This window comes from Gadus macrocephalus, chromosome 9 (genome assembly GCF_031168955.1).
Source record: "Gadus macrocephalus chromosome 9, ASM3116895v1".
In the NCBI taxonomy this organism is placed as follows: Eukaryota; Metazoa; Chordata; class Actinopteri; order Gadiformes; family Gadidae; genus Gadus; species Gadus macrocephalus.
The window spans coordinates 12,552,403-12,565,604 of record NC_082390.1 but is presented as its reverse complement, the minus strand read 5'-3'; the positions used below and the strand labels follow the sequence as shown (position 1 = coordinate 12,565,604).

The following is a 13,202-nucleotide window of genomic DNA, read 5'->3' as shown; positions in this document are numbered from 1 at the left end:
TTAGCACTGGATCTGCAGCAGCTCACAGAAGAAGAACAAACCTGATTAGAGGTCTTTAGCGACGCCCCTTTACACACAAAGCGAGCCATGAGCCCAGCCACCGTTCATTTCTCTCCCTCTCTCTCCATCTCTCTCTTGTCTCTTTTGCCTCTTTCTCTCTGGCTGCATATTTTCAATCAAACGGGGTGAAGTTGTCTTCCTTAATTATAGCGTGTCTGCGTCCCCAGTGCACAGGTCCCCAGTGCAAGGGTCCCCAGTTGTGTGGCTGAACGTCCCTCCTGCAGCACTTAGTGGGGGATTTGAACATGATAAGGATGAGCATGACTAAGCTGCTCCTACAGCTGTCTGCTTCTTAATGTCCATCTATAAAACACTACCCAGAGAAGGCCCGTTTCCTGTTTTATCACGTAGCTTACTGCTTTGGTGTTTTATTTAACTTCCTCGATGCGCTTATACCATGCGTTGGAATGCTGTGCACCCAGACCATTTGTCTGTTGATTAGAGATGGATAAGCTCAGTGTTCTCTGAACCCTGTGTGAGCGGTAAATGGGACCACCTGGGACTTTGGGAAATGTGTAAAGTTGAGCAGATTCAGTCATGACCTGATTGCAGAGCAACATCAAGTTGTCTTTTCCAATAATATTCATGACTCCCTGCTGTCTAGAGGCAGTTTCCTCGCTCTCTCTCTCTCTCTCTCTCTCTCTCTCTCTCTCTCTCTCTCTCTCTCTCTCTCTCTCTCTCTCTCTCTCTCTCTCTCTCTCTCTCTCTCTCTCTCTCTCTCTCTCTCTCTCTCTCTCTCTCTCTCTCTCTCTCTCTCTCTCTCTCTTTTCCTCTGTCGAGCCAACATAGGAAAAAATAGTTAAAATAGTTATTTTTCCCTCTATTTTAAGCGCCTGCTTAATGCGGGTTTTAATTAAAATTATAGCATGGATCGAGAGCCAAGCATACGTTAACGAAGGAGGTAGGACAGTGTTGGAAATAGGCAAGACGGCTTCTGACGGATTTTGAACTTTATATCATCCTTAAACCTGCATGTGTTACTATTTGCAACTTTGCCTAAATTTTCAGGGCGAGAGAGAGAGAGATTGAGAGAGGGAAATGTAGCAATACGCTGAGATGTTCAAGAAGGTTTAAAAAGGGCAGCGGGTCGTTAATGTCACACAGCTAATATAACTCGGTGGTGCGGCCAAGTAATACCCCCCCCTGCCTCCCCCCCTCGAGCAATGGTTGACGGATGGGGCAGAGCAGCTCGTCAATCACGAGGATCTCTGCTTTCCTTCTTAATAAATCAGGCATTTTCCCCTGCCTGGGGGAGAAGGGGTGGGGGAAACCTGCAATCCAGGGGGACCACTGCCTGACATGCAGGTAGGCAGCCTGCCAGTAATCCCACAACACCAGCCATGGAGCCATCAGCTCATCCGATGCGCCAGAGGCTACGCTACACCGTCTCCAATCCAGATTCCATATTTATGTGATTCCATTTTGAATACGGCCTACTCAACGTCCCCGCGTAAGGAGTCGAACAGTGTGTGCTGCCCACGCCAGCGACAGCTGCTAATTGCATAATTATCTACCCTTGTGCTCCATCAATCCGGTGATAGCATTTGACATTATACTCGCAGCCGCTGCCATCGACCCAGCGCCATATAGTAGAATGCAGCGCGTCAAGCCACTCTGATCGCATTACGATCATCAAGTGAAAAGCCACCGCGCTCCGCATCGGCCCTAAGCATTGACACCACTTTAGTATTGAAGCACCACAGCTTTACTCCAGCGGAGGGCTGTAGGTCGAATATATATCCAGGAATGATCCCCGCTCCAAGTCGCATCAATAAAGTAAATGACTTCCAGGCTGGCCACCCAGGAGATGTATTATGGGTCAAGTTGCTTTGTGGCAGAGGGTTTTACTCTTCTGTGTGTCGGAATGCCAGTGATTTAACAGCAAATACAATTTTGCCATTATCCGATTACACCAACAAGTTTTCAACACAAAGTGGAAACCGCGGATGTCGTTATTTTTTGCTTTGGTATTTTTGTTCCGCTGGCACAATGTGGGACCACAGAGAGCGATTGACCACCGCTACGCAGAAAGGAGTCCTCATATTCAGCGTCCTAGCACCAGCCACAAGCACCGCTGTCAGCTGGACTTCACCGACAGTGCGCCAGGGATGGGTGCACTATTCTTCATCCCATGAGTCGGATGCGTGCACACCAACACATGTGTGCACGCATACACAATACCGCACTCCACTCCAATGCTATGAGTGAGGAGTGCGGAGCGTTCATGGTCTCATTGTGACCGCTTCCTTAGCCATCATCCTCCATGAATTGAAATGGACGTGAGGTTCGGCATTCAGGGCATGTTTCAACATCCTAAAGCACACACGCCCTGAACCAACTGTTCTCAAAGCAACCCACTGTTTGTTGTCCGTTTTATTTCATCTGTCTATTTTGCTGGATTAGGTGGGGGCCGGAATGCATAAAAAGGCTCACATAGACTCATCTTGGTTTTTACTGGAGATCAGCATTGCTTTGCCATTAAGAAAGATGGATTAGGGTTGATATGCATCGGCTAGACCTGGCCATCTTGTAAAAGTTACAGAGCAAAGAAAAGCACATTTTCATGGAATCGAAAGCAATCTTCAGGGGTTTGTTTTTGTGTAGCAGCATGGGATAGCAGATAACAGTGGTGGGATTAAGTACTTGAAATAATTGGATATGAACTTTGATCTTCTGTTTGTATTGAATGATTTCCTTTGTTTGCACTTACATAATGCAATTTGGGGGCTGTGATCACAATTGTATTTGCAAATAGATCATCTGCAGGAATGAATAATATTAATCTGTCTAAAGCTGGTGGTTATATAATTTTTGTGGTTGCCAGGCATGCTTTTAAATTATTCTCGTTATTCCTAACTCAAAATTACATGGAAATCCTTTTCCATGAAGCTTGGAGAACAGACAATGTCTTTGCTTCTCCTAATACATTTATCTTGTGTGGTGAGTTAACCAAAACAGCCGATTCAACATTGATCTGATTGAACTCAGCTCCTCTGTGAGTCCATTATAACATCAGGCCCAGGCGACTGGCCTGCTTCATTAGTTTCTCTTTGTCACCAAATGTATTCTAAATTCTCAGTCCTTATAGTAATCTGGCATTGGAGCATTTTGGCATTTGTTTGTCCATTCAGACTTTACTCTGGAGGTTGGCTCAGATCTGTGAAAGAGATGGTCGAATGTGGTTGATAGATAGCCGTCCTCTCTGGTGAGAATAGAGGAAACCTGTTCAAGGGCTATTTGTGAAACCACTCGTCCAAGGTGATTATCAATGAAGCACGTATTGTCAAGACAAACAGGAACCGTGTTAGGGGACACCAGTCCTAGGCTCGATTTTTGTATTAATTTTACTCCTAACTTAATGGGTGAAATGCAGGTAGGTTGGTGAGTTTATTGTTTTTTTGGTTTGTTGGCTGGCTTGATGGATTTTCTGATAGGTTGTGTAAGTGTGTGTGTGCTTGCGTGTGTGTGTGTGCATGTGTGGGTGGGTGTGCTTGTATGGGTGTGTGGGATTTAGACTCAACATGCCACAGGGAAACATAAGGTTCCAAGTGCTCTAGACACTTTGCGACCCTGCTTTGCTATCAATCTCATCACGCTGCACTGAGACCATCAGCCCATTTAAAGTCTTACTGCGTCCATGCTAAACATTGAGCGCATGCAGTGCTGGCCCCATGACTTGGATGTCGATGGATTAGATTCGCTTTTCTAGTGCCCTGACCTTCTTTGCCCTCCAGCGTTGCAGGCCTTACCCGAGGATCATCTGGACTTGAACAGAAACTCTAAGCAGTCATCCTTAAATCCTCATTATTAGGAGTACACACAAAAATCTATATATATAACAAGAAACAAAAAACTGCCCTGTCGTTCTTTTGTTTTCCACAAGACATTAATTGCGCCTTTACATAAACGATAAGCATCACGGGGCGGCAGTAGCTCAGGAGGTGGAGCGGGTTGGCTGGTAACCGCAACGTTGCTAGTTTGATCCCCGGCTCCTCCTAGCGTACCGAGTGTCGAGGTGTCCCTGAGCAAGGCACCTCACCCTAACAGCTCCCGACGAGCTGGCTGTCGCCTCGCATGGCTGACGCCGCCGTCGGTGTGTGAATGTGCATGAATGGGTGAATGTAATCTTTTAAAGCGCTTTGGGTGGACTGTGGTTACAAAAAAGTGCTGTATAAATGCAGTCCACACAAGAAACAAAAAAATCTGCCCTGTTGTTTCCCAAATTACCTTAATTGTACCTTTCCATAAACTATTACCATGAAAGGTTTATTTTGTTATTTTTTTGTGATAGCTGCTTTTCTGTAAAATGTGGCCTGTACCCACGCATTAATGTCATAGCCCTTCAGAGGGCCAATTAGCCCCAGCCCAGCTCTCCCAGACGCCTTGATATATCGAGATCAGCCGATGGCCGCCCAAGAGGTGACAAGTGGTCGCTCTTCAACCAATGGCTCCTTTGTATGCTGTGATCGTCCAATCTTTTTTTTTTCTGATTTTCCCCAGAAACGATGGAGCAAGTAAACTGCTCTGCCTTCTCGGGCCATACTCGAGGCTCTTGAAACGTCGACAGTAGTCTGATGCTTTGCATGAGTGGTTGTGAAAAATGTGGTTATCGGCAATCCATAAAGGTGAAACCAATTCTTTCTCCGAGAGCACACGGTCGAGCTCGGAGGAAAATATTGGTAGCCCTACTTCATGTCGACAAGACGATAGATCATACGACAACATGACGTATAATGTGCAACGTATAATGTGCAACGTACAATGAATCGCAAAAAGTTGCGTAGTGTGCTGTCGGCACAAAAAACGACCACGGAAGGCAGCTGTAAGCGCTAATTAGCTCTGCCCCTGCGAGAGCCACGATCACTTGCTCTACCTCCCTTCCTTATCGTAATTTAACCAGGCTTATACGTGTAGGAACTCCTGAGAATCCAGGTCAGGGGTAAATATACTTTGCCCTCTTGATCGGTTGCAGGGTGGTGGTGTGTGGGGGCGGGGGGGGGGGGGTGATAGTGTTATATCTCACATGTGGTGTTTAATAAGCTTAATTGATGCATGAGGATGGAGGATAACGTCTGCCCCATACCAAGCTGTTCTCGTCTTCAGTTGAACTGCAGCAAATCAGCCCATTCCGCTAAGCCACTGCCTGGGTGCAACCGTCGAGTGGGTTTCATTTCACAGTCCTCCATCAAATAACATTGGTGCCTCTACACTCACTCGGAAGGTAATGAGCATGTGTGCGGAGATGGAAGGGGAAGCACTTAAAATAACATATAAAATGCTTAGTCTACTCACATCGCACAGCAAGACGTTGCGATGGATCAATCAAAAAGAGAGGCTGCTTCTGGTTCAAATCATTAGAAAGAATGGGAGTGGAATCAGCTCTATAAAGGTTCCCAGGGCCAACTATCTCTGTTCAGTAATGACTAGTGTTTCAACGAGAACATGTGCCCCATTTAATATTTCCTGATGTTGTGTTTTAATGTAAAATTAATGCCATGATTAACTCTCGCCAAATGTCCGTTAACTTTTAATAGCCAGGGCTAATGCAGATGGATTTAACTAGACAACTGCAGTTATTTGCCGTGTCCTTCACATCAACACAAGGCCCCCGAGGCTAGGCAGTCAAGCGCAGGAGTCCCCCAGCCCCCTCTCATTACATACTGTGAACCACGGTAACATCGCTCCTCAACATCAAACTATCCAGACCATGTGGCCCCGAATGGCAGCGCCACGTTCTGTCTAGGGCTGCTGGCGGCTAAAGAGTAGATTGGCCCATTTTTGTCCTGATTATGTCATGGGCTCGCTTTGACCTCTCAGGGCAATGAATATCTATCATCATCCTCCATTTTCAGTAGGTGAATGTTCTCGGTGAAAGCCGGGGGGGGGGGTTGCGTTTCAGCGTTAGATGAGGACCCCCCCCCTACTAATGGGCCCTGTGACACAGCACCCCGTTTGGTCCTCTATGTAAGTTAGCTCGTGCGTCGTCTATATATATCCCTCCTCAATCAGCTCGCTGGCTGGTTGGACCCGCGCTGACCTTCTGCTTTTTATGGGCCAAAAGGGTTCATGGGTTTTAATGGGGTTGGTAGGTAAGCTTAATGCACTATCTTTGTCAGGTAGAGCTAACGTAGAGACGATAACTTATGGCCTCTCCGGCCCCAAGTCGCTCTTCCTTAGTAACAGTATCGGCGCAATCTTCGCTCCGTGAACTTGTAAATCTAACGTCGCAGAAATGGAAACCAAAAATGTCAAATGAAAAACTGTAATAACTTGTCAGCTCGTCGTTTCGAAAGAACATGCTGTACTGACACTCTCAACGTGTATGTGTAACTGAGGGTCGCGTCCTTTGTCCGCTGGGTAAAGAACCGTTAGGCTGTTGGCCGTGCCTCAACCCACTCGCTCACCTCATGCACACGGTTGTTTCCACGAAAACACTCCGAGGGTCAGGAAATAACTGGAGCCCGGACCCTGACCCCGGTACCTCAGGGTCGGCAAGCTCCGTCAGGGAAACCAGAGCGTTCCCACGGAGACATGGTGGACAAAAGCAACCGGGGGTCTATAAAGAACCCGGCCACGTACACCTCTCTATTCCAGGAAGACGCAAGCGCACACCTACGCTAACACACACGCACACACGCACACACACACACACGCACACACACACACACACACACACACACACACACACACACGCACACGCACACACACGATGTTAAGCACACATATACTGTCTTCAATACATACAACCCCCCTCCACCTTCTAAATTGCAGGCGATAATGAGAGCTGTCACCGTGGAGTAAGGATTAGCTCCTTTTTTTCCTGCCCTCATATTTGAGGTCACGGCAATCGGCGACCTCTCCTCAATCGCAAATAGGGTGAGCTGACTGAAGTCATTATCCGTCCAAAAGCCACAGTGAGACAAAGTGAGGGGATTAAATAGTGTACGTTCCTTCATCACTGAACGCTCAGCCTACAAAACATTTTCTATATTAGCATGTGATTTCAAAGGGCGTGTTTAAATTGTGCAGTGCCCTTTTCTTTTTCTTTTTTTAACATTGATTCATACGCGTATGGGGTAAACAGTGCCATCGTGAAATATAAAGAAGGGCTTTTATCGAGTCACGTTGTTTGTTAATATCATATTCATGGGAATGGATGTTTTTCTGGCTGGCTACCCAGAAGCCTCTATTTACCAGTGATGGTGCCCCATGTGAGCAGGGTCAGAGGGGAGTCTTCCAAATGTATCATCATATTATTCTGAAGCGGATTCAAATAAATTATTCACATCTCTGAAAAGTCCCCACATACCCCCCCATTCCGCTGATTGGATACTCAACCTTCTGCTGCCTTTTGATGTTTGTGGTGCGTAAATGCGCTGAGTTATCTGGCTAACTAAATAACAGAAATGGGGCTGCAGGATTTGTCCAAACTCGTACATATTTGAAAAGGGCACAAGCTCGTGGCAGAGTCCCAACTGACACCTCGGAGCCATGAGCGGCTTAAAGCCTCTGTAAAGAAGTCAAGCCTCACAGGGTAATCAGTTCAACTTCATTCAATTGAAAAAATGTGGACGAAATCATCAAACAAACAAACACACAGGCCGTATACACATCCGTCAATATTATACACGAGTTACGGTTGCCCTGGTCCAATATGTATTAGCCAGTATGAGAATTGGGGAAGAAAGGAGAACTCGTATCTCATTTTGGTCTTTTACACGTTTGTCTCTCCCTCCCGGATTTCGCTTGAAATATAAAAAGACAAAATCTTTAAGAGACGTTGAGAGACAGATGTGTCGACAAGCACCTGTCGTCACATTTGGTATGCGACGCCACGGCTCGGCTTTCAGTCGCACGCAGCTCCTTGGATCCAAAGGGACTCGCGGAGAAGAGTTTCACAGGCACTATCGATAAGGACGCCGCCGGACGCTTAAAACAGAACGCCCCTCCGCCAACCTGATACCCAACACTTCAGCATCAACAGCGAGCATTCAGCATTCAGTTCACATTACCCCCCCTGTGTTACTTCAGGCCTGGCCCCGCTCCAAGATAACTGCCATACGACGCTGGTGTCACGGTCATGAAGGGAAGCCATACACAATATCCTGTGCAATCCGATCCCCCACCCCCCCCCCCCCCCCCTGCTTTGTCTTTGAACCCGTCTCCGGTGTTCGGCGGCCGTCCCGACTTGGCATTCCCATTTCCTTTTTTTTAAGGGATGGAGGCTCAGTGGTACAACGGACACATCCATCATTTACGCCGTGTCGCACTCACTCATGGCAGCCCTTAAAGCAGCCTTGTTTTCAGACTTGTGTTTCTTGCGTGACTGAAAGGATTTCCACACAAGGGTACCTCTTGGTGCTGCGCAGGGGGGCGCGCCTTCTGAGATTCATTACCGTGATGAAATATAGGGGGAATGATAAAGCACATTTCTTTGTATATCTCTGTGTATGATATATAATGTGTGTGTGTGTGTGTGTGTGTGTGTGTGTGTGTGTGTGTGTGTGTGTGTGTGTGTGTGTGCAGGGGGGTGGTGGTGAAGAATGGGTGCGTGGTGCGTTAGGTTGCGGGGGTGTTGAAATGTTAGCCCCCGTGACCGCCAGTACGGCCCGTACCATTTTACAGTTTGTATTTCACCGAGATTACCGTTGGCACTTGATCCGGCCCAAACAAAAAGGAAGGTAGGCGATAACTTAAACATGATGCGTTGATTTTTCCGCGGCCTCTTTCGCTGATCTAATAAGCATTGATTTATTCCATTAATTTCCCGAGAGCAGCCATTGATCCGTAAGCCTCCTCTCCCCCGCTCCGTGTCCGTATTGACCCGTTCTCTCAGGGCGTCCACCTCGGCTGCCCCCCTTCCCACACTGATCTCATGCTCCTTTTATACTGATTCGGTCGATGCGGTCCACAGAAGTTGTTTCCGTGCGTGCTGTGAAAATGTATTCTGCTCCGCATTCCTTCTTCCGACACAATTTATTCATATTATTCCGGAGGAAATTGTGGACTTTTGCTTTCAACTCTGCCAGGAGACTGCCCAGGGAGAGGGCATAAACAGAAAGCATATCGCTTAGTTTGTATATCGTATTATAACAAATAACAATATCAGGCCAGCAGGGGGGTGGGGGGGGGGACGACGACACATAAGCGTCAAAAGGATTAGGTAGTAATGTCGTCTCACTTTCTCTTTCAAGACCTCCCTGAGCGCCGGTGGTGGGTGCAGATCTAACCACCCGTCTGACCACTCGGGAGAAAGCATCACAGTGCTCCCTATCGATCATTAGCCTACTGCAACTCGGCGCTGGCTCCTATTCGGTCGACTGGAATAAGGGCTTGATAGAGACGCAAAGGTTGAGCTGAACCACAAAAGCCTCGCTACAGAGTCCATTTCCCTTCGGAGCTAATGAGCATGTCAACTGTAAAGGGCTGCGTTTAATGAGCCGGTCAGTTGAGGTTTGGGGGGAGAGGAAAAGCAAGTATGTATGAAAAGAACAGATCCACAAGGCCTGTCTTTTAGCATTAAACCTTGCCGGCTGGGAGAATTAATTTGTGTGTGTGTGTGTGTGTGTGTGTGTGTGTGTGTGTGTGTGTGTGTGTGTGTGTGTGTGTGTGTGTGTGTGTGTGTGTGTGTGTGTGTGTGTGTGTGTGTGTGTGTGTGTGCGCGAACGTGTGTGTGTGTGTGTGTGTGTGTGTGCGTGTGTCTGTGTGTGTGTGTGTGTGTGAAAATGTGCATGTATGTTCATTATAACCTTGGGAAAAAAACAAACAGGGAACAAATTGCATTAGTTTGTTGGGTCAGATACTTAAGCCGATGCTGAAGGTCAGTTCCTTGGGGGCATCCCACAATGCATACTATAATACCCTTAGTGAGACCCCCCCCCCCCCCCCCTTCCACCACCATTACCACCACAACACAGCACAGCCCCTATTAACTCAGCGGCAGAATGAATACCAAGATGTAATAAGGTTTCAGAAGATGTTTAAAGAATCTTGGCTTCCACACCAACACCACACATGGAGTATTGATCAGGGTTATTGGGAGTCACCATTAAAATAAGAACCAGTGCTAAACAGCAAAACATGGAAACACAAAAAGAAACATGTTTGAAAAACTATCTGAAGGCTGCAAACAAGTCATGTTTATAAAGGGAATGTCTCTTGTCGCCCGAATATGATGTTATTTTTCCAGAACACGGGCAACTTTTAGCATCCTCCTTTTACCATCCTCCGCACTGATGGTCTGCCAATGCCGGAGCCTGCGTTCCTTGATCGACGCCGTCTGCTTTTTGTTTATGCCCTGCTTCGACACCTCCGAGTGGATTCTCGTGATGATGGATGAGGGACATCTGTATTTCAGTCCAGCCTCTGTTGCAGAGATAACCTGACTTTTTTTGTCCTAGAGAAGACAGGAACACAGACAAGAGCACCATCAATATTCAAGAGCTGCTCACCGGTCCGCGGCCACACCATGAATACAGATTGCCTTTGTGTATTATTGGTTAACACAAGGTACTGTTCTCCGTCCGTGTTCGCTCACACTCTAAATGTATTATCCACAGAATGAAGTCGGTTGCAGTAGACACACAGAAAATGAGGTCAATTTTCTGGCGTTTATATATTTATTTAGTTTGGAGTTTTTGCACCAGCTGTAAGTATGCAATTTGTTTTTGTGTGGGTGTGCGCTAGGCCATGGGTCGAGTAGGGCAGGTGTGTTGTGTGTCAAGTAGGGCTGGTGTGTGTGTTTGTGTCGAATAGGGGGTGTGCGTTTGTGTTTTGTTGTGTGTGTGTGTGTGTGTGTGTGTGTGTGTGTGTGTGTGTGTGTGTGTGTGTGTGCGTGTATCTGCTGGTCGGGTTTCAGGTGTGCACCACTTTATTGCTGTGGTATTACCAGAGCTTGTTTGGTACTCCAACGATTGAATAAGCAGGTAGTCATGACAGGTAAAGCCACACTCGTGGTGGGCGGGAAGCCATCGTTCTGTACAGACTCAGCTCAATATGAGAACTAAAGTAGCGGGCCACCAACAAACACCCAGACTAGAGGCCAGGGAAGTTAGAGTGAACCTCTCATCGTTCCATGAAAGAGTGCGCACTGCCTCTGACTGGAGTGTGAACGGCAAACTCCTCTCCTGTTGGCTCCATCCGTTCCTCTCCACTTCTAATACGGCGGTGAATAATTTACACTGGAGGAGCAAGCCGCATTAAAGAAACGGAGATGAAGTCCTCAGTCCCCTCCTCCCCCTCCCGATTCACCCCCTCTGGCACGGAACGCAAAACAACTGTTGATGACTCTATGTCCATGAATGTGAAAACCCTCTCTCTCTCTGAGAACCGGCGCCTCCTCCTACTGCTGCCTTGTTTCCAACCTAAATGGATGTGCATATTTTGTGTCCTAATCCTCCATTCCCCCCCCCCTCCCCTCCCCAGCCGCCCTCCCCTTCCCAGCCCCCCTTCCCTCAGGGATGCATCAAGCCCCGCGTGTTGTTGCATAACCCAAGTGTTTCCATGCACAGTCTCCGCTCCAGGAATAAACACCCTGACGAGCCCATGCTGTAAGGCTGCCTCCTCTCCTTATAAAACCCCAAATAATAATAAATTAAAGCTGTTTTGCATATCACCTGGTGAAAAAGCAGCGATGCTCGTCTGGGTGGTGTAAGGCAGTGGCGGGGATCCCACTGCAGGTGAGATCCCCCGTGCTGTACACATGGCGCAATCGCTCACCGTGTACTTGTAATAAAAGGAAATCCTTCCCGCTCGCGTTCGGCGCCTCGCTGATGAATGTGCTTTTTTTTTCTTTCCCCGGTGCTTCGCCGGCTGTTATTTTATCTGCGGGGGGGGAGCGAGCAGCACTCAGAGCTTATCTCATTCACCTGGGCCCGCGGCTACCTCGAGCAACCCCCTCTGTGCATTGGAAGTGGGGATTGCATGCAGACATACACATACACAAACAAACAGACACGCACACACACACACACACACAAACCGACACGCACACAAACAAGCAGACATGCACACTCACACACACACACACACACACACACACACACACACACACACACACACACACACACACACACACACACACGCACACAACTACACAGGCAAACAGACATGCTCACACTCACACTCACACACACACGCACACAAACACACACACACACAAACAGACATACACACATAGACACACACACAAACAAACCGACATGCATACACACACACATAAACAGACCTGCAAAAACACACACACACCATCACACAAATACAACCATACACACAGGCATGCCCACAGAAACACACACACAAACACACAAATACAACCATACACACAGGCATGCCCACAGAAACACACACACAAACACACAAATACAACCATACACACAGGCAGGCAAACGTACATGCACGAACACAACCACACACACCGAAACACAAACTAATACACAGATATCCATCACACACACACACACATTTATCCACACATGGACTCACGCATGAGTTGAATGTTCCTTTTATGCAGAAGGTCATACACTGGTGATGTAGATAAAACCACAACAAACCGGGTCCCTGCATAGGTCTGCGCATTTCCAGGAGGCGAGGATTGGAGATATCTGAGGATCGTTGCCCTTTCAGAAGCAGACACACCCACTGCAAGGCCGAGGTAATTTGCCGCTCAGGCCCCTTGTGCATAACTGGGAAAACAAACAACACGGCTACAACACAAGCTACTCTTGCAAGTTAAACCGAGCTAGACAAATAGCTGTGAGTCGGAGAGACAGCTCTCTCTGAGAACTCGTTCCAGTCGATGTGGGCCCATGGTGGAGGGGGGAGCCACATGACCCCATTGCAAGTGTGACTGTGTGCACAATGTCCTCTCCAGGCAGCCCAACCCTTTGCTTCGAGCCCAAAGAGGCATCACCCATTCTGTATGTGCATAACTTGTGTACAGAACTGCCCCTGCACCCCAGTGCCTCTGAGTCTCCACATGCCCCGTCAGCAATTTTTCCGCCATGCTGTTGACCGACCCCCCCCCCCCCCCCCCCCCTTCCATACAGCGCACTGCCCCGCCATAGCTCCTCCACAGCCCCAAGGTGAGGCTAATACCTGGCAGGAAACACACTGTGCGTACATAGTGAATCTTTGACCAAGGC

General features: G+C 47.8%; 1 protein-coding gene across 7 annotated transcripts in view; it reads left to right on the top strand.

The window, feature by feature from the left end:
• The window catches only part of tspan9a (tetraspanin 9a), a 139,202-nt gene that overhangs the window by 99,526 nt on the left and 26,474 nt on the right, over positions 1 to 13,202 (top strand). The window lies entirely within an intron of this gene.